The 23,118-nt window shown below is 39.9% G+C and overlaps 1 long non-coding RNA gene across 1 annotated transcript; it reads left to right on the top strand.

Annotated features, from left to right (window-relative positions):
- The first annotated feature begins 1,931 nt into the window (after positions 1 to 1,931).
- On the top strand, positions 1,932 to 15,606 carry LOC138852569 (uncharacterized). Its single transcript, XR_011391878.1, has 3 exons — positions 1,932 to 2,121; positions 13,672 to 13,934; positions 14,776 to 15,606. It is a non-coding gene; the product is annotated as an uncharacterized lncRNA (long non-coding RNA).
- Positions 15,607 to 23,118: the final 7,512 nt, after the last annotated feature.

Below are 23,118 nucleotides of genomic sequence, written 5' to 3'. Positions count from 1 at the left end.
ACTGTACTACTGAAGTAGACTGTACTACTGAAGTAGACTGTACTACTGAAGTAGACTATACTGAAGTAGACTGTACTGAAGTAGACTGTACTACTGAAGTAGACTGTACTGAAATAGACTGTACTACTGAAGTAGACTGTACTGAAATAGACTGTACTACTGAAGTAGACTGTACTGAAATAGACTGTACTACTGAAGTAGACTGTACTGAAATAGACTGTACTCCTGAAGTAGACTGTACTCCTGAAGTAGACTGTACTCCTGAAGTAGACTGTACTCCTGAAGTAGACTGTACTCCTGAAGTAGACTGTACTCCTGAAGTAGACTGCACTCCTGAAGTAGACTGTACTCCTGAAATAGACTGTACTCCTGAAGTAGACTGTACTCCTGAAGTAGACTGTACTCCTGAAGTAGACTGTACTCCTGAAGTAGACTGTACTGAAGTAGACTGTACTCCTGAAGTAGACTGTACTGAAGTAGACTGTACTACTGAAGTAGACTGTACTGAAGTAGACTGTACTACTGAAGTAGACTGTACTGAAGTAGACTGTACTACTGAAGTAGACTGTACTGAAGTAGACTGTACTACTGAAGTAGACTGTACTGAAGTAGACTGTACTACTGAAGTAGACTGTACTGAAATACTGTACTACTGAAGTAGACTGTACTCCTGAAATAGACTGTACTCCTGAAGTAGACTGTACTCCTGAAGTAGACTGTACTCCTGAAGTAGACTGTACTCCTGAAATAGACTGTACTCCTGAAGTAGACTGTACTCCTGAAGTAGACTGCACTCCTGAAGTAGACTGTACTCCTGAAATAGACTGTACTCCTGAAGTAGACTGTACTCCTGAAGTAGACTGTACTCCTGAAGTAGACTGTACTCCTGAAGTAGACTGTACTCCTGAAGTAGACTGTACTCCTGAAGTAGACTGTACTCCTGAAGTAGACTGTACTGAAGTAGACTGTACTGAAATAGACTGTACTCCTGAAGTAGACTACTCCTGAAGTAGACTGTACTGAAGTAGACTGTACTCCTGAAGTAGACTGTACTACTGAAGTAGACTGTACTACTGAAGTAGACTGTACTGAAATAGACTGTACTCCTGAAGTAGACTACTCCTGAAGTAGACTGTACTGAAGTAGACTGTACTCCTGAAGTAGACTGTACTGAAGTAGACTGTACTCCTGAAATAGACTGTACTACTGAAGTAGACTGTACTCCTGAAGTAGACTGTACTACTGAAGTAGACTGTACTACTGAAGTAGACTGTACTGAAATAGACTGTACTACCAGGATCATTCTCTACAACCTGTATTCCTTTAAAATAATATTATTATTGTAACTGGTATTATTTAATCTGATTATTAATGTACATTTTAGTTTTCAGCTGAAACTGAGTCAGTTGAGTGAAGCAAAATTAGTCTCTGTGACTAATATTTCATAATGACTAATATTTCATAATGCTAAAGCTCCCACTTCACACATGGAGGGCCCGGGTTCGATTCCCTGTGGGTGGAAACATTTTGACACGTTTCCTTATACCTGTTGTCCTGTTCACCTAGCAGCAAATAGGTACCTGGGTGTTAGTCGACTGGTGTGGGTGGCATCCTGGGAGACAAGACTGAGGACCCCAATGGAAATAAGTAAGTTTATTTATTCAGATATACACAAATACAGTTACATAAATTATCATACATAGCAGCATATGTGTAGAGAACCTAGGATAACCCAAAAAAGTCAGACAGAGTGATGACGCACTGACTTTCTTGGGTTATCCTGGGTGGCTAACCCTCCGGAGTTAAAAATCTGAACGAAGTCTTATCTCTTATCTTATAATGTTTATTTGTGTATATATGTGTAATATTGCTGGTTATAATGTTTATTTGTGTATATATGTGCAATGTTGATGGTTATAATGTTCCAGGTATGGTAACTGCTGTGCCTGGCTGTGTCTTCTACAACATTGATCAACACAGCACCATTGACCAGTCTGAGGAGTGCTGTGCCAGGCTGTGTCTGCTGCAACAGTGATCAACACAGCAACATTGACCAGTCTGAGGAGTGGAAACAGCCATACTAGTAACATTTAGTGTTATACCTGGAGAGGGTTACTCCAGGTATGTGGAGATGCAGCAGCTGGTGACGTCGTCAGAGGTGGGCGGGCCCACCTGTAAGGTATTTCCAGGTTACAAGTCCACTGAAGTTTGGTTATTGAAGTAGATAGTAATTATATTAGGTGGGAAGGTGGTGGGGAAAGTATAGGAAAGATTGTAAAGAATTTATATGAAAAATAGTTTAGTGGGAAGTATTAGTTATCTCCTGACCAGAGATGAAATCTCTGGCCAGGAAATAATGGGGAATGTATTCTATAGGTTACCTTGAATGGGGTTTACCTGGAGAGGGTTTGGGGGGTCAACGCCCCCGCGGCCTGGTCTGAGACCAGGCCTCATAGTGGATCAGGGCCTGATCAACCAGGCTGTTACTGCTGACTGCATGCAAACTGATGTACGAACCACAGCCCGGTTGGTCAGGTACTGACTTAGAGATAAAAATTGGAGAAATGGGTTGTAAAGCTTAGAACTGAAGACTGGTTAGATTTTAAGAAATTTTAGTTATTGTAATATCTTTATTATACAGCTGATACCCATCCTGCAAGACTGTAGGACTCAGAGATGAAATGTGTGATATATCATGGCTCAGTTAGTTGGCTGCCTTCTAGCATACATCAGGGGGATTACCAATAGACTCCTGGCTGTCTTCAGGAAGGCACTGGACAGGCAGTATGCTGGGAGGCAGTTGAACAGTCTTGGGCCCCTGACATTTATTGTGTTGTCTCTTAACGTGCTAGTGGCACCCCAGCTTTTCATTGGGGGGATGTTGCATTGTCTGCTGAGGCTTTTGCTTTCGTAGGGAATGATTTTTGTGTGCAAGTTTGGTACTAATTCCTCTAGGATTTTCCAAGTGTATATAATCATGTATCTCTCTCGCCTGCGTTCTGTGGAGTACAGGTTTAGGAACTTCAAACGTTCCCAGTAATTGAGGTGTTTTATCTCCGTTATGCGTGCCATGAAGGTTCTCTGTACATTTTCTAGGTCAGCAATTTCACCTGCCTTGAAAGGGGCTGTTAGTATGCAGCAATATTCCAGCCTACATAGAACAAATGACCTGAAGAGTGTCATCATGGGCTTGGCATCCCTAGTTTTGAAGGTTCTCATTATCCATCCTGTCATTTTTCTAGCAGATGCAAATGATAGTGTTATGGCCCTTGAAAATGAGATCCTCTGACATGATCACCTCCAAGTCTTTAACATTAGTTTCTCACTCTATTGTGGAATTTGTTTTATACTCCGATGTAGCGTTAATTTCCTCACGTTTTCCATTTCGGAGTAATTGAAATTTTTCATCATTTAACTTTATATTGTTTTCTGCGGCCCATTTGAAGATTTGGTTGATGTCTACCTGGAGTCTTACAGTGTCTTCAATGGAGGTCACTGTCATGCAAATTCAGGTGTCATCTGCAAAGGAAGATTAGATTTTTAGATTTTGCCACCGAAGTGGCTAGTTTATTGTGCACCCCATATCCATCCTGTGGATGGTAGCGCGAGAGCATATGGATACACAAAAGGCCTAGGAACTAGGCCCCAAAGGGTTAACAGGAATACATATGGATTTATATCTACATATCTATAGTTCACTTATCTGTTACAAGCAAATTTAGGAAATTTGCTTAGTATATCTGGTATCTTATTTTCATTAATAAGATATCTTGACATGTCACATAGGTTATTATACTGTCTGTCTCTGTATTCCTCAGTAAGTGGACATAGTGTTCAAGAGAGTGACCATATGCCTGATCACATAATTTACATTTAGTTTGATCATCATCTGTGTCTCCCAAACTGCCAGAAGTACTTGTAACCAAGCCTAAGCCTGGCCACTACAACATCAGCCAGTCTGTTCACATTGCACGTTGCTCCATAAACATACTTATCTACGTTCATGTTATCATAGTGGGTTATAGATCTACTCAGCCTTCTAACTGCATTCCTATAACAATCATTTTCATTATTTACTTCTCTCCTAATATTATTCCTAATGCTAGACACAGTTATATCAAAGTTATATTCTACATTCTCCTTCTGGGTACACTTCTTGGCTAACATATCAACTTTATCATGAAGGAGTAATCCAACGTGTGATGGGATCCATAGCAATTGTACATTAATTCCTTTGTCCCTAATTTTTGAGTATCTATACCTGGCTTCTCCAATGAGCATGTTGTTGGAGTCATTATATGAGTCAAGAGCCTTCAATGATGACATAGAATCAGTAATGATGATAGAGTCAAGCTCAGTGTCATAGGTTAGCTTTAGCGCCATTAGGATTGCAAACAATTCAGTTTGCAGTGTAGACGCCCAGTTGTTAATTCTTATGCCTAACTCAACAAATTTATTATCGTTTTTAACAAGGGAGGTGGCAACAAGAGCAGATGCAGCCCTGCCAGAAGACTCCTGTTTAGATCCATCAGTGTATATAACTTGTGATAACTTATTACTACCAGCTAGGTGAGAAATTTCTTCTTGAGCAGTTGCTCTAACAAGAGATTTAAGGAAGGGATTACTAGCAATGAGCTTCTTGGGAGGGACTTGCAGGTATGTGATATTAAATGAACATATCTTCCACGGAGGGGTGAAATGCTCTTGTTGCCTACAGTGATACAGTTCATGCAGGTTATAAAACTTGATGTAATTGCACGTTTTCACAATCCATTTAGATCTGTGTGTATTTACCTCTAGACACTTGGTAAGATTCATTGTGACAGTGTCTGGTTCGTTTCTCAACATTCTAATACCGAGTACAGTGTTAATCTCAATAATCCTATCACTGATACTAGAAATACCAAGCTCCTTCCTCATGTTAAGAACTTTTGTAGATCTGGGACAGCCAAGAATAATCCTGAGAGCTTCATTTTGCATTAACTCCAAGGGTCGGAGAGAACTTTCTCTAGCTAATGTCAACATGGGAGCAGCATAATCAATTAAGGACCTAACATAGGCTATGTACATCATTCTCACGATTCTCACATTAGCACCATAGTTGGGGTTGTACCCAGCAACAGCTTTGAGAGCATTTAGCCTAGCTTTGCATTTCTTGTTTAGTTGTGGTATAGTGGATTTGTTAAAGGGTACATCTACACCAAGATATCTGTAAGTTTTAACGTAGCTAATGATTTCACCCTGCAAATAGATGGGTGGGGGATGTCGTTTGCTTGTTAATATCTTTGTTTTAGAGGAAGATATTATGAGGCCTAGTCGATTACAAATTGCTTGAAATTCATTAAGAATGGTATTCATCTTCTTATGCCCTGTTGTATGGATCATGATATCATCAGCATAGCTTATAGCTATATGTTTAGGTGAGGCTATTAGAGCATTTAGGAGAGCATTAATCAGAATATTAAATAGCATGGGACTAAGAACTCCTCCCTGCGGTGTACCTAAAGACATTTCTTTAGAATCACTTCTGAAGCCTTGGTAAAGGATAGAGGATACTCTATTTGACAGGTATCCTATTATCCAGCAGAGTAAGCTACCACCAATATTCATTTTGGCTAGTTGATGTAGTATAACGGTTCTGTTCGCAATATCAAATGCAGATTTTAGATCAAGAAAAGTGGTAAAACTAGTAGAGGTGTGTGCAGTGAGAAAGGTGGAAATACAGTTCTGCACACTTTTACCTTTCATGAACCCATAGAGGTAGGGGGAAAGTTGGTGTCTGATTCTGTAGTACAGTCTGTTAAGTATCATTCTTTCAAAAGTTTTACAAAGACAACTAGTTAAGGAGATCGGCCTAAATGTATCAGGCTGTTGGGGCTTAGGGATAGGCACAATGAGACTATTGGTCCAGGAAGTAGGAAGAACGCCCTCAATGTAACTGAGATTATACAGTGCCAACAAAGGGTTATCAGGCACGTGCCTTAGAGTTCTGAGAATATCATAGGTTATACCATCCTCTCCAGGAGCAGTTGATTGACCTTTAGTTAATGCATTATCTAATTCATACTCGGTAAAGAGGCAATCACTCTCATCAATATTTTGGCTCATAAAATTAATCAGTTTCAACATTTCTTCAGAAGTACTCTCTAAATTTTTTCTAATATGAGATGGAAGGTTTTCATGCCTGGATGTTTTGGACCAGTCATTTATGAGGTCATTTGCTTTTTCAAGAGGAAAGGGATGAGCAACATTGCCAATCTTTTTCCTGGTTATTTTATTTATACCTTTCCAAGCCAAACTTAAAGGGGTGGACCTATTTAATCCACTAACAAACTGTTCCCATTCCTGTTGCCTAAGTTCTTTCTGCAAAGGAAGAGATGGTGCTGCTGTATGATAATTTATGTATTTATGTGTACCTGAATGAACTTAGTAATCACCAGTCTTAATCCTTAGTAAGCAAATATATTTAGGTACAGGTATGCATTATCATACATAGTATAAATTACCTAGGATAACCCAAAGTTAAAGGGACTTTGTTCAATTTTAATTATCCCAAAATACATTACATACCAGTGGCTGCCTTTTGTGTTTACTAGTGCTTTATTACTCAGCCTGTGGGTGCACCTCATCCGTTGGCATGGCCGACGCGGCAGGTTGTGTAGCGGGCTAGCTGCGGGATTTTCAAGGATAGCTCCTGGTCAAAGAGGCTGACCAGGTCCCTACTTAACAGAACTCAATGTGAATGCTTTGAGAAGTTACCAGAGCAGCGAACGGACATCCCAGTGCATCGTTTCAGCGTAAATAGTTGAAGTGTTGTGCAGTTTTAGAGGGTTTGGTGTTGTAGAGTCAGGACCAGTCAGCGCCTCCCCCCCTCTCCGCTGGGGGGAGGGGGAGGGCGTGTGTAGTAAACAGTGACCCTCTCATAACGCCTCACCCCTGCGCGTCTCCCCCGCCTCACCCACCCAACTCCCAGCGCCACCCCATCTGTAGAGGGTACTTCTCCCCTAACCCACGATGTCAGCGATGGCACTGCAGCCGCAGGGAGTGCCGGGCTCACAGGAACTTCCACTACAGGGACAGCATCGTGGAGTTCGACCGCGAGGCAGCTGCCAGGTGTGCCACAGGCAGTGTGTACTCAGTTCCTCAAGCTTCAACATCCGTGCACACGAGGCCCTGGGATCTTCAATCAACTTGGCGTCCACCAGGACGCTGACATGTCCCTAGGACAGCTCTCCATTTATTTATTTATTTATTTATTTATTTAGTAATTTGAGCATACATACAGAGGTACAAAAAAATACAGGTAAGAGCAGCATGCCAAAGCCACTTATATGCATAGCATTACGGGCTGGCTTAAAATTAACTTAAGATTAACTAAGCAATGATGAAATCAGTGATAAGACATTATTGTAAACAGATAACTATAAAGCACAAATGAGTATTACAAAGACAGGTCATATGGTTGCATGCATTGCTGTACATTCAGTCGAATGGAGTATTCTGTTAGATTGGGTTTTAGGTTTGACATTTATGTGATATAATTGTGAGAAACATTTAAGATATACAATTTATAAGGTTCAGTTATTCAGTATTTATTTGGTTTTGGGTGAGTAAGTGATCTTTGAGAAGAGACTTGAATTTATAAACAGGTAGTGTTTCTTTTATATTTACAGGTAATGAATTCCAGATTTTAGGGCCTTTTATGTGCTTTGAGTTTTTGCATAGCGTGAGATGGACACGAGGAACATCAAAGAGTGATCTGTGCCTTGTGTTATGGTCATGTGTTCTGTTGAGGTTGGCAAGGTGATGTTTGAGGGGAGGGTTAATATCAGAGTTAAGTGTTCTATGTATGTAGTAGGTGCAATAATAAGTATGGATGTTTTGTATGGTGAGTAGGTTGAGTGTTTTGAATATTGGTGGAGTGTGCTGCCTGTAGTGAGAATTTGTTATCATTCTAACTGCAGCCTTTTGTTGGGTAATTAGTGGTCTGAGATGGTTAATTGTTGTTGAGCCCCATGCAGAAATTCCATAGGTGAGATAGGGGTAAATAAGAGAGTGATATAGGGCCAGGAGGGCTGACTGTGGAGCATAGTACCGTATCTTCGATAGTATGCCTACAGTCTTGGAAATTTTCTTATATTTGTTGTATATGTGTATGAAATTTGAGTCTATTATCAAGGTGGATTCCTAAGAATTTTCCCTCTTTTAGCTTTGTGATAGGTGATCCGTTTATCATTATGTTAAGAGGGACATCTGTAGCTCTGTTACCAAACTGAATGAAGTAGGTTTTGTCAATGTTTAGTGTAAGTTTGTTAGTCCTCATCCAGGTAGATATTTTCTGTAATTCGATATTTACAGTATTGGCTAGCGTGACTGGGCTCGGGTGAGAGAAGACGTATGTAGTGTCATCTGCAAATAGTGTGGGTTTGAGTAATTGCGAAGCATTTGGTAGGTCATTTATGTATAGGAGAAAGAGAAGAGGGCCAAGGACACTTCCCTGTGGGACACCAACTGTAATTGGTTGTGCGGAAGAGCTTGCCCCATTTGCGTACACATATTGGCTTCTGTTGCTGAGGTATGACTTGAGGTAGTTGAGGGAGTGCCTTCTTATACCATAGTGTGACAATTTTACGTGGAGCAAGTCATGGTCAACTGTATCAAAAGCTTTACGTAAGTCAATGAAGATCCCCAGTGGGACTTCTTTTTTCTCTATTGCAGTGTATACATGTTCTAGCATGTGTATAATAGCATCATTAGTATTTTTATTAGGCCTGAATCCAAATTGGCAGGGGTTGAGTATGTTTTGGGAGATGAGGTAGGAGTAGATTCGTTTATGAATTAATTTTTCGAAGATTTTTGAGAGAGGGTGTAAATTGGATATTGGCCTATAGTTATTCAACTCTGTTTGGTCTCCTCCTTTATGGATCGGGGTGACCCTTGCTATTTTGAGAACTGTAGGGAAGGTGGAGGATTCAATGGATTTGTTAAAGAGTGTTGCAATGATTGGTGATAGCACTTGTGACACTTTTTTGTATATAAAGGGTGGTAAGGTATTTAAATCTCCTGCCTTGTTTTTCAGTGCGTTGATAATAAGGGAGACTTCGTATGGGTTAGTCAGAGCTAGGAACAGTGTGTTCGGGTAGTTGCCAGTGAGGTAGTCATTTGGTGGGGTATCTGAGCTTGGGATTTTATTGGCAAGGTTTTGTCCTATAGTGGAAAAGAAATCATTGAGTCTGTTTGCTGTTTCTGTTGGTGGGAGTTGGGGTTCATCTGATTTTGCAAATTTTATTTCGCTATTTCGTGATATCTTTTTTGTTCCCCGAATTTCTGATAGGGTTTTCCAGGTCTTTTTTATATCACCTCGTATGTTGGATAATCTGTTCTCATAATACAATTTTTTTGCCCTTCTTATCAGGCTGGTTAGGATAGACGAGTAACGTTTTGTTTGGTCTCTGATTATGTGACCCATTCTGTACTGTTTTTCATATCGGTGTTTTGTATTTATGGATTTGAGAATGCTGGGTGTTAGCAAAATGACTGTTCAGTCTCTTAGCTGTCATCTGTTTAGTTTTTTTAGGGCAGTGCTTGTTATAGAGGTATTGGGTCTTTTTTAGAAAATTATTAAAACATTCGTCAATATCTGTATAGATTTCTAGCTCAGTGTGCCAGTCAATGTTTGTTACTGCTCTTGTGAAGTTATTAATGGCTGCCTCATTGTGAAGTCTGAAGGTGACTGCTGTTTGCAATGGCTGTCTACCGAGGAGAGACAGGCACCTAGCAACATCTGTTGTTGGGGCAATGGATGAATTCCCTACTATGTTAACTGCTCATTACTCTGTAATTTGTCTATGATTGTAATCATGTCATAAAGTGTTTATCATTCATTACCTTTGAAACTTGTCATGATTGTGACCAGCTCTACCTGGAGCTCATTACCTTTGTAAATTCTCATGATTAATGTGTTTATGATTCATTACCTTTGCAATTATTCATGAGTGTGACCAGCTCAACTTGGAGCTCATTACCTTTGTAACTTGGTCATGATTATGACCAGATCTAGTTCATTACCTTTGTAACTTGCTCAGCTATCAAAACTTTGGAGTCCAGTCCCTGGACCAATTATGTACCTCTGTAATCTTTTGACTTCCGCCCACAGGATGGGTAAGGGGTGCATAATAAACATATTAAACTAAACTAACTGTGGGTGCACCCCGCACCCAGCCTGTGGGTGTATCCCATACCTAGCCTGTGGGTGCACCCCATACCTAGCCTGTGGGTGCACCCCATACCCAGCATGTGGGACACCCAATACTCAGCCTGTGGCAGCACACCATTCACAGCCTGTGGGTGCACCCCATACCCAGCCTGTGGGTGCACACCATACCCAGCCTGTGGGTGCACCCCATACCCAGCCTGTGGGTGCACCCCATACCCAGCCTGTGGGGCACCCCATACCCAGCCTGTGGGGGCACCCCATACCCAGCCTGTGGGGGCACCCCATACCCAGCCTGTGGGTGCACCCCATACCCAGCCTGTGGGTGCACCCCATACCCAGCCTGTGGGGGCACTCCATACCCAGCCTATGGGGGCACCCCATCCCCAGCCTGTGGGTGCACCCCATACCCAGCCTGTGGGTGCACCCCATACCCAGCCTGTGGGGGCACTCCATACCCATCCTGTGGGGGCACCCCATACCCAGCCTATGGGGGCACCCCATACCCAGCCTATGGGGGCACCCCATACCCAGCCTGTGGGGGCACCCCATACCCAGCCTGTGGGGGCATCTCATACCCAGCCTGTGGGGGCATCTCATACCCAGCCTGTGGGGGCACCCCATACCCAGCCTGTGGGGGGCACCCCATACCCAGCATGTGAGGGCACCCCATACCCAGCCTGTGGGGGCACCCCATACCCAGCCTGTGGGGGCACCCCATACCCAGCCTGTGGGGGCACCCCATACCCAGCCTGTGGGGGCACCCCATACCCAGCCTGTGGGGGCACCCCACAGGCTGGGTATGGGGTGCCCCATTTCGCTCTCCAGGAGCTTTATCAAGCTGTACACATACAGCTTGATAAAACTCCCAGAGAGTGAAACGTTGCCACAATAAAATGTCACATTAGTTGCAATTGTGTCCTTTTACCTAACATATTGTCGGTAATTCTACCAACATTAATACAAAACTATGTAAATATACTGTACCTACTTTATCATTATAACTGATAATTATACTTATGTGTACCTGTACCTAAATAAACTTACACACTGTGCTGGCATGCAGGTACACATTAAAATCACTAAGAGTGTCTTAGTATTCTTGAAGATGCCATAATAATAATAACACTAATAATCACTGAGGTGCATTAAATATTGTAAATAACTAACTAGTTAGTTATTAGTTTGTAGTAATATATTGAAAAGATTAGCCAAAGGTATGCTAAGTTCCTCTTTACATTCCTTTAAGACCCTTGCAAACAGTTCATAGGGGCCTGGGCATTTGTTAGGCTTTAATTTCTCTATTTGTCTGAGGACCATGTCACTAGTTACCCTAATTGTGCATAGTTTATCATCATCCTTTTCTACAAAATTTATTATTTCTATAATTTTGCTAGTATCTTCTTGAGTAAAAACTGAGGAAGTAGGCATTGAAAAGTTCACACATTTCCTTATCACTGTCAGTGATCTGACCTGAGTTACTTTTAAGTGGGCCTATGTTGTCCCTAATCTATCTTCTGTATACCTTCAAATCCCTTGCAACTTTAACCTCATAATCCCTTTTTGATTTTCTTATTCCTTTTCCTATTTTTCATTTTAATTGAATATATTGATTTCTTATAGGTAGTAGGTTGGTAGACAGCAACCGCCCAGGGAGGTACTACCGTCCTGCCAAGTGAGTGTGAAACGAAAGCCTGTAATTGTTTTACATGATGGTAGGATTGCTGGTGTCCTTTTTTCTGTCTCATGAACATGCAAGATTTCAGGTCCGTCTTGCTACTTCTACTTACACTTAGGTCACACTACACATACATGTACAAGCACATATATACACACCCCTCTGGGTTTTCTTCTATTTTCTTTCTAGTTCTTATTCTTGTTTATTTCCTCTTATCTCCATGGGGAAGTGGAACAGAATTCTTCCTCCGTAAGCCATGCGTGTTGTAAGAGGCAACTAAAATGCCGGGAGCAAGGGGCTAGTAACCTCTTCTCCTGTATATATTACTAAATGTAAAAGGAGAAACTTTCGTTTTTCCTTTTGGGCCACCCCGCCTCGGTGGGATACGGCCGGTGTGTTGAAAGAAAGAAAGATATTGATTTCTTAACTGCCCTTTCCCTCTTTTGATATGCCTATATATGCCTCTCTATTGACCAATGAGATGTTTTAATCTATTGTTTATTCTATTGGGATCATTGTTGTTAGATCTAATTTCCCTACTTGGGACAAAAGTCGTCTGGGCAGCCAGCACTATGCTCTGAAATATGTCACATTGGCAACCACCTCTACCTACCTGACACATAGTAAGGTCGTCCCAATTTAGCCCACCCAGTTAATTTGTCATACCCATGATGGTGGCCAAGTGGAAATCTGGGACAGCGACTTGATGGCAGTTATCTGGATAATATTGGGGTAGAACCCTACCCCAATATTTGTGTTATACAGTATTGTAGAAGCATAGGGACTGAGTTGGATACGGGAATCTATGACCTAAAATCATTAATAACTTGAAAGTTGCTGTGCAAACAATTACCCATTCCAGTGGCAGACAACACACTCCCCCCAAACTTGAACTTGTTAAATAAATAAAATATGCACTCATACTACTGTGCCTACAGTATATAGGACATTATTTTTCAATATAAGCCTTTCTATGAACTTTTTCCTTTTAATAGGCACAACAAGACACAAAAAAGCTAAGTAAGTAAGTAAGTTTATTCAGGTATACACAAATACAGTTACATAGAATTATCATACATAGCAGCATATGTGTAGAGAACCTGGGATAACCTAAAAAAGTCAGACAGAGTGACGTATTTCCATTGGGGTCCCCCTGTGTCCAATTCATCCTGTGTGAAAATTCAATGCTCATAAATGGCCTTAAGATCTGGAACTCCGTCTGAAGCATTGAAAGATTCCCTATCTGCCACCCATTTCAAAGCTGTTAAAAAACACCATCTCCTTAGCATAATTGAGACAGCAATCTGTTATGTCTAACAAAACCAGCTTTCATCCAGTTCTGTCCCTGTTCTTCCTTCAACACCCATACATAATTGATAACATATATTGTCCTATTTAATTATATTATAATTTAAAGTAACTTACTGTATCTTCAACATTTCTATATTCAGTCACTATAAAACTGAGGATCTTTGAATTAGTACTTCGAAATATCTCTCTTTTGTGATAGACTATTTGTCATTAGGTGTCTTATTATGTTGCACAAGTGTCTCAATTCTTCAAGGTGTCTTATTTTAGTTAATTGCATAAGAATTCTTATTTAATAGTATGCATATTAATTAATATGGCTTACAATTAGCTGGTCAAAATGCATTACATAATTTGTGGCTATCTTTTGTGCCTACGTTTATGTTAATTGATGTAAATTACGTTATGTGGTTTAAAGAAAAAAGTATTAGTGTCAAAAATACTAAATACGTATGGTTTGTTGTGTTGCCAGACTGTTGAATATTGTGTGTTGCTGTATCAACATGTGAGGACCAAGACTGTTGCAACATGTAACTAAAAATACTGCTGGAACAAGTGTAGAAGCCTTCAAGAGGAAACCAGACAAGTATCTTCACCAGGTACTGGATCAACCAGGCTGTGATGGAGTGTCAGTGGACCACCAGCAGTAACATCCTGGTGCAGCAGGCAAGCACCAGATGAGCCTGACCCCTGGCTGGGCTCTGGCAGTAGAAGAACACTCAGAACTCATCAGAGGTTAGTGTTAGTTTGTCAATAGTGTGTGTGAGGAGTTTATAATAATTTTTTTTTTTCAACAAACCGGCCGTATCCCACCAAGGCAGGGTGGCCCAAAAAGAAAAACGAAAGTTTCTCTTTTTAAATTTAGTAATTTATACGGGAGAAGGGGTTACTAGCCCCTTGCTCCCGGCATTTTAGTCGCCTCTTACAACACACATGCCTTACGGAGGAAGAATTCTGTTCCACTTCCCCATGGAGATAAGAGGAAATAAACAAGAAAAAGAACTAGAAAGAAAATTGAAGAAAACCCAGAGGGGTGTGTATATATGTGTTTGTACATGTATGTGTAGTGTGACCTAAGTGTAAGTAGAAGTAGCAAGACGTACCTGAAATCTTGCATGTTTACGAAACAGAAAAAAGGACACCAGCAATCCTACCATCATGTAAAACATTTACAGGCTTTCGTTTTACACTCACTTGACAGGACGGTAGTACCTCCCTGGGCGGTTCCTGTCTACCAACCTACTACCTAGGAATAATAATAATAATATATTTTATTTTGACATGATACATGTATGTACAAAGTAGAGTAATAGTTGGGTGTACATACCAAAACCCCCTTTATATGCAGAGCATTTCTGGCAAACTTAAAATTAACTTAAGATTAATAAGGCAATAACAGTATATATGGTCATTAGATGAGTTACAGTGAATATAAGAGACTTGAGTATTCTATTAAGTCACACTATATGACTTTAATAAGTCTTGTAGAGAAGACATGCATTTTTTATTATTAACCTTAGGTGGATACAATGGAGTGATTAATATTTGAGATGAATACTGTCTGTCTTCCACCAAGGTAGTGACCCAAACAAAGAAGAAATGCTTTTGCCATCACAGTCTTGCCAGAGTGGCACTGATACTACACCTCAAAACTGCAAACATTTCCACCCATCCTTTAGGGTGCAGGTACTGTACTTCCTTAGTTGTGTTGTATAGTAATCGAAGAGAGTTGTTGGATAAATGTACTTGAAATATTTGTCATTTTGTATTAGTGATTTGTATTAAAAGTCATATACAGTAGACTGTTGTTTAACACGGTTTTGTCTTGCACATTTTGGTTATAGCACGATTGAAGAATTGTGGCATTTTTGTGTTTGACACTTTGTAAAATTAGTTTAACACAGTTATGGGAGGGAAAAAAAATTTTGAGCCCGCGGTCGCCCATGGGGCAGGATGGGCTACAGCCATCCCCCGCTACCCCCACCACCCTCCCAGCCTTCAGTTCGGTTCATACGTGTGTTGGACGAATCTGTGCCAGTAGCTCCCTGTGTTTTAGATATGTATTAATTGACATGTCTTAAATCTGCCAAGCAATCATGGCACCCAGTAGGCATACAAGTGTTGCTAAAAGTTGCAAGAAAAGGTTTAAGCTTCTAAGTCTTAGAATTAACAAAGAAAATAGAGATATTGGACTAGAGATACCCTGTGGCGGGAATGAACTGTCAGTTTGTACACAAAAAGAATTAGGTAAATATGAGTTTGTGTGACGACTGTCTGACTTGACTGACTGAATGACTTGACTGACCTACCGAATGACTTTGCCCTTGTAGTAGACCCTGTCAGTTGTATAGTACAGGTCGGCCATCACTAATCCGGCATCACTGGGTCCTGTAGTGTGCTGTATTAGTGAATTTGCTGGATTACAAAGTGGTTAGGTTAGAGTACACATAATTAACCTATCAAGAGAGAGAGAGACTTTCTGCTATATCTTCCTCATTTTCATCACTGCTTTCTCCTCTGGCTTGCTGCTGCTGTGGATTTACAACCATCTGCACAATTTCTGAGTCGGTATAATACAGGTCCGCCATCACAAATCCGGCAATCAGTTATTCGGTTCCTTCAGTTATTCGGCACTAATTTTGACTAGCATAATTTCAAATTTCCAGGGTTGCCACACCAACCTGCTGGTACTGTTTGGTGGCACTACTTGCTGCATAAATCATTCCAGTTTCTTTTTCTCCATTTATTGTTATAACCTGCTTGCTTTTAGCCCTAGCCATGGTTCCAATGAATAAAAGAAATGCTTCTCATTATGTAAAGCACCAACACAGTACATTATCCATTGAAGATAAGGTGGCTTTGAAGCCACTGTCGGCTGCCATGAGCTCAGTATCATGATTAGTAAGTAAGTAAGTAAGTAAATTTATTCAGGTATACACAATACAGTTACATAGAATTATCATACATAGCAGCATATGTGTAGAGAACCTAGGATAACCCAAAAAAGTCAGACAGAGTGACTTATTTCCATTGGGGTCCTTTTACCTTATTATTATAATATAAAGGTTATAATATTTTCTTATTATTCTATAATGAAGATAACATCTTATTATCATACTAAAAAGACTATCTACTACACGAGGGTCATTAAGACTATCTACAATACGAGGGTCATTAAGACTATCTACTACCCGAGGGTCATTACGACTATCTACAATACGAGGGTCATTACTAGGGATAAGGTAAAATTTACACGTATTTTAGCTAAAAAATAGAAAATCATTCCCCTCCCTTTCTGTTGCTTCATTCATCAGACACTTTTTGGCAGTCTTCTTGAACTGGTTCAAGCTATGACTGGCCTTGACATTTGTGGGTAGTCTGTTCCATTCCTTTATTGCTGTACAATAAAAGGTGTTTGAAGCCTGGCCACTGACTGTGGGTACTACAAAGTTGTGCTCTCTCCCCCTAGTACTATGATTGCTTTGGTTCCCAACCTTGACAAAATTGACAGCAAGATATTCTGGACACTGTTCGTGAGCAATTTTATAAACATGATTTAGCTTCAGTTGTTTTACTCTGTCTTCAACATTCAGCATATCCAACTGCTGGAATTCATCCTGGCCTACATGTTCTCTTGGTCCCAGCCCCAGGATGAATCTTACGATTTTGTTCTGGGTGATTTGCAGTCTATCTTTCAGTTTTTTTGTCAAGGCAGAGTACCAAGAAGAGCAAGCGTAATCCATATGGCATTGTATAAGGGCTAGACATAGGGTCCTGCGAGCCTCAGTAGGTAGACACTGTGCTTGTCTATACAGGAACTTCAGCCTGGCATTCGCTTTCTTTACTACACTGTTCCCTATCAATTCTCCTGACATGCATGGGTCAAAGGGGATTCCCAGATATTTAATTGATGAAACCAAAGTGATGGACTCCCCATTACACTGAACATTAAAATTATTTACCCTTCTCAGTTTATGTTTCGTTCCAAAGAGAATGGCTTCAGTTTTCCCTAGGTGTAATGATAGTTTGTTGTCTACTAACCATTTGCTGCAGGACTCCAGTTCCAGTGTTAAAACATTAGCAATATCTTGTGGGTCTTTACCTGTCACTAACAGAGCACTGTCATCTGCATACAGTAGGAGTTTGCACTTGACACTGATGCAGGAGAATATGCTTTATTATTACGCTAATATCAACACTACAGCTTATTTGCCTATCACAATTAATCTAATATGACATAATAAAGAATATAAATAACATAAAACATGTTAAATACTCCAGAATAAATAATTGGCATAACACCGAGCAGTTCGACGGAGATATGAAGAGGATATGGTATACAAATACCATTCTCCTATCCCTGTCTTGGGGGCTTATATTAGAGAAAATGGAGTGTAGCACATGGCTAACTGTGATATACACTTGTACTGCACCATAAACCTGAAACAAAAAAGTTATTTTCTCTATATAGATTATCACACGTAGCAGCATATGTGTAAAGAACCTAGGATAACTCCAAAAAAGTCAATGTGGCTTATTTCTAGTACCTGGCTTGGGTTAGCCATATATGATTTTTGGTAAATATTCGATTCCCAGCTGGGTATTATTATTATTATAATCAAGGGGGAAGCGCTAAACCCGGAGGATTATACAGCGCCTGGGGGGGGGGGGATGTGGAAGGCATTCAGGCTTAATTCGGGGAACTGGAGCACAGATCCAATTCCCTAAATCAAGAGCCCCTCACCAACATCAAGGAACCTTCCTTGAGGGGCCCAGCTGGGTAGAAACATAGGCTGTGTTTCTTCACACCTGTTGTCTGTTTACCCATCAGTAAATGGGTACCTGGGTGTTAGCCGACTAGTGTGGGTGTTATCCTGGGACACTGGCCTAATTTTCTTGAAATACTCTGCATAACAAGTGGCTTTCTATATAATAGTATGTCACTGATCTCAGCTAGGCCTGTGTACCGTGTACATGTACGTGTAGTAAATAAAGATATTATTATTATTATTATTTTATTAATAATAATAAAATATTTTTTATTATCACATTTTTTTTTTTATTATCACACTGGCCGATTCCCACCAAGGCAGGGTGGCCCGAAAAAGAAAAACTTTCACCATCATTCACTCCATCACTGTCTTGCCAGAAGGGTGCTTTACACTACAGTTTTTAAACTGCAACATTAACATTATTATTATTTTCTCAATTGTTTGTTGGGTTATCTTATTGAAACTTGGGCAATGTATGATGGAAAGATACTTCTTAACGTACACCGAAAATGAAAGAAATCAGACTATAAATAGCGGAGTTCACTTCTCAGCCATTAGCAGCCGCTTAGCGGTATATTTTTGTATGGTTTTTATGGTTATATTCTCGTTTTTTTTGGTCTCATTTGATAGAATGAAAGATATATTACAGAAATAGATATGATTTTGATTGCTTACATGACGAAAAGCACCTCGAAATTGCGCTCACAGTAGCGAAAATGTTCTATTGTTTAGCGAGGCTCAAGAGTAAACAAATGACGTCACCGACCAATACCTGTCCGCCTGCCAGTCCAAATTCCAATACGGAGTCAAGAATGGGTTGACATTATTTACACAATTCTTACAATAATGCAGCAGTCTACATAACAGTAAATCTTCTATTTTTTTGTGAATAAAAGTTCCAAATGGTAAGCAAGAGGGGCCTAGAGCTGTGACTAATGAACAGAGAAAATGTTATTTTAATGCCAGAAATGTCTGCACTGTTTATTCTGGATCCTATTTTGAAATTGGCATCTGTTGAAATTTGTGTGAAATTGGCCAAATTGCCAATTTTTGACCACTTTATTGGGTAGTTGATATAAGTCAATGGGCGGTTTCTTGTACTCAATTGACAGACTAGAAGTAAGTAAGTTTATTCAGGTATACACAAATACAGTTACATAGATTATCATACATAGCAGTGTATGTATAGAGAACCTAGGATAACCCAAAAAGTCAGTGACTTATTTCCAGTGCCTGGCTTGGGCTTGCCATATATGATTTTTGGTAAATATTTTTTTTCTCAGTTGTTTGTTGGGCTATCTCATTGAAACTTGGGCAATGTATGATGCTTCTTACCGTACAATAAAAATAAAAAAGACGGACGATAAATAAGGGAGTTCACTTCTCAGTCGCCTCTTTGTGGTATATTTTCGCATGGTTTTTGTGGTTGTATTCTTGTTTCTTGGTCTCATTTGACAGAATGGAAGATATATTACACAAATAGACGTGATTTTTGATTGCTTTCACGACGAAAAGTACCTTGAAATTGAGCTCAAAGTAGCGGAAATGTTCGATTTTTGCCGATGTTCAATGAACTTTGTGTAAGTCAAGTTGGTTAATTTTATTAAGTGTATTCTAACCTAACCACTCTGTAATCCGGCAAACTTGGTAATCTGGCACACTACAGGTCCCAATGATGCCGGATTTGTGATGGAGGACCTGTAATGAAATATGAGTAGGTATAATGATGAAATATGAGTCGGTATAATGATGAAATATGAGTCGGTGTAATGATGAAATATGAGTCGGTGTAATGATGAAATATGAGTCAGTGTAATGATGAAATATGAGTCGGTGTAATGATGAAATATGAGTCGGTGTAATGATGAAATATGAGTCGGTGTAATGATGAAATATGAGTCGGTGTAATGATGAAATATGAGTCGGTGTAATGATGAAATATGAGTCGGTGTAATGATGAAATATGAGTCGGTGTAATGATGAAATATGAGTCGGTGTAATGATGAAATATGAGTCGGTGTAATGATGAAATATGAGTCGGTGTAATGATGAAATATGAGTCGGTGTAATGATGAAATATGAGTCGGTGTAATGATGAAATATGAGTCGGTGTAATGATGAAATATGAGTCAGTGTAATGATGAAATATGAGTTGGTGTAATGATGAAATATGAGTCGGTGTAATGATGAAATATGAGTCGGTGTAATGATGAAATATGAGTCGGTGTAATGATGAAATATGAGTCGGTGTAATGATGAAATATGAGTCAGTGTAATGATGAAATATGAGTTGGTGTAATGATGAAATATGAGTCGGTGTAATGATGAAATATGAGTCGGTGTAATGACGAAATATGAGTCGGTGTAATGACGAAATATGAGTCGGTGTAATGACGAAATATGAGTCGGTATAATGATGAAATTTGAAATTATGCTAGCTGAAATTAGTGCTGGATTACTGATGGAACCGGATAACTGATTGCCAGATTAGTGATGACTGACCTGTACTAGTAGTAGTCCCTGTCAGTTATATAGTACTTGTAGTAGTCACTGACAATTATATAGCACTTGTAGTAGCCCTGACAGTTATGTAATAGTTTGTTTTAGTGCTCTACTGTATCAAATACTTTACATAGGTCAGTGAAGAGCCCCAGAGAATATTAATTTTTTCAGTTGCTGTACAGTATACAGTAATTCGAACATCTGAGGTAGTACAATTTATGATACAATCTTACATTTTTACGTTTGTAATTAGTTCTTTCACAGTGGTAGAATACAAATATTCTATATTTCACACTGTTATTAACCCTTTCAGGGTCCAGAGGCCAAATTTAAAAGTGTGCACCAGGGTCCAAGAAATTTCAAAAAAATTTTTTGTTATTTTTTCCTTATGAAATGTTAGAGAAACTTTTTCTGAAGGTAAAACAAAAAGTACGAAATTTGATGGAAAATTGATGAAATTATGCTCTTGCGATTTTGCCAACTTTGACTCCCATTTTATTCAATTTAATTCAATTCAAAGTTTATTCTCTATAAGGATTACAATGCTGAGTTTACAGAATTTGGATATTGTGTGGTTTACATGTAGTAAAATAATAATTACAGAGTGTACCACTAGAACACCTAGCATGGCTAGGCATTTCGGGCAGACTTAGTTTAATTCTTAATTTTAAAATATTACAAATTATGAGGTAAGTTGGTATTATGGCTAAGTGACTAAATACTAGTTTGTGAGTTTAGCAATGTGAATGCTTTTGTTTTGGCACAGTACATAGTTTCAGTATTGGAGTATCACAGGCCAACTTATGACTAGTTAAGATTCATTATTTTGAGATTGAGATTGATATTTCTGTTTATGGTCAAATGGGTGAGTGAGTGTAAGTGTTAACCACCAGGTGGTATTCATGTAATTAGTTGACAGGGTGTATCAGGGAGATAAGATGTTTTCTGATGGTAGTTTTGAAGGTGATGAATGTGTCTGCAGTTTTAGAATTTTCAGGTAGGGTGTTCCAGATTTTAGGGCCTTTGACATACATTGAATTTTTGTAAAGGTTTAGTCGGACACGGGGAATGTCATAGAGATGTTTGTGTCTGGTGTTGTGCCTGTGGGTTCTGTCACAACTATCAAGAAAGTGTTTTAGGTCAAGGTTAATACTGGAATTTAAGGTCCTGTAGATGTAGATTGCACAGTAGTAAGTGTGGATGTACTGAACAGGGGGTAAGTTTAGATCTATGAAGAGTGGGGGGGGTGTGTTGCCAGGGATGGGATTTAGTGATTATTCTTACTGCGGCTTTTTGTTGGGTTATTATTGGCTTTAGGTGTGTTGCTGCAGTTGAACCCCAAGCACAGATAGCATAGGTGAGGTATGGATATGTAAGTGAATGGTATAGTGTGAGAAGGGCAGTTTGCGGCACGTAGTATCGTATCTTGGAGAGGATCCCAACCGTTTTGGATACTTTTTTGCTTATGTGTTGGATATGGGTGCTGAAGTTCAGGTTGTTGTCGAGGTATAGGCCTAGGAATTTGCCCTCATTATGCCTGGCAATTAGAGTGTTGTCGATCTTAATGTTAATTTGCGCATCTCCTGCTCTGCTACCAAACATAATGTAGTAGGTTTTGTCAGTGTTAAGCGTAAGTTTATTGGCTGTCATCCAAGTCGATATTTTGATCAGCTCCTCATTAACAATCGTGTCGAGGGTGGCAAGATTAGGGTGAGAGATGACATAAGTCGTGTCGTCAGCAAAGAGAATGGGGTTCAGGTGTTGAGATACGTTTGGAAGATCATTGATGTATATGAGGAAGAGTAGGGGACCAAGGACACTTCCCTGCAGAACTCCGGTATCAAGTGGCTGTGTTGTTGATGCTGTGTCTTTAATGGTGACATACTGATACCTATTAGTAAGGTAAGATTTGAAATATGCAAGCGCATAGCCTCTTATACCATAATGGTCAAGTTTGTGGAGTAGGATGCCGTGGTCTACTGTGTCAAAAGCTTTTCTTAGGTCAATAAAAATTCCTAGTGGATATTCCTTATTTTCCAATGCTGTGTAAAGCAGATCTAGCATTTTTATGATTGCATCGTTAGTGCTTTTATTTTTCCTGAATCCAAATTTGCAGGGGTTGAGTATGTTTTGTGCCGTTATAAGATAAGATAAGATTTCGTTCGGATTTTTAACCCCGGAGGGTTAGCCACCCAGGATAACCCAAGAAAGTCAGTGCGTCATCTAGGACTGTCTAACTTATTTCCATTGGGGTCCTTAATCTTATCCCCCAGGATGCGACCCACACCAGTCGACTAACACCCAGGTACCTATTTGCTGCTAGGTGAACAGGACAACAGGTGTAAGGAAATGTGTCGAAATGTTTCCACCCGCCGGGAATCGAACCCGGGCCCTCCGTGTGTGAAGCGGGAGCTTTAGCCACCGGGCCACCCACCAGGCCACCTGTTCACGAGTTTCTCAAAGATTTTGGATAGCAATGGTAAGTTTGATATTGGCCTATAGATGTTTAAATCTGTAGGGTCACCACCTTTATGGATTGGTGTAACCCTTGCCGTCTTGAGTAGTTTCGGGAAGGTGCTAGTTTCTAGTGACTTGTTAAAAAGTAATGAGATAGCATGCGAGAGGACATGGGCCGCTCTCTTGTA

This window comes from Cherax quadricarinatus, chromosome 11, assembly GCF_038502225.1.
Source record: "Cherax quadricarinatus isolate ZL_2023a chromosome 11, ASM3850222v1, whole genome shotgun sequence".
Lineage (NCBI taxonomy): Eukaryota > Metazoa > Arthropoda > Malacostraca > Decapoda > Parastacidae > Cherax > Cherax quadricarinatus.
This window is presented reverse-complemented; position numbering and strand designations above follow the sequence as displayed.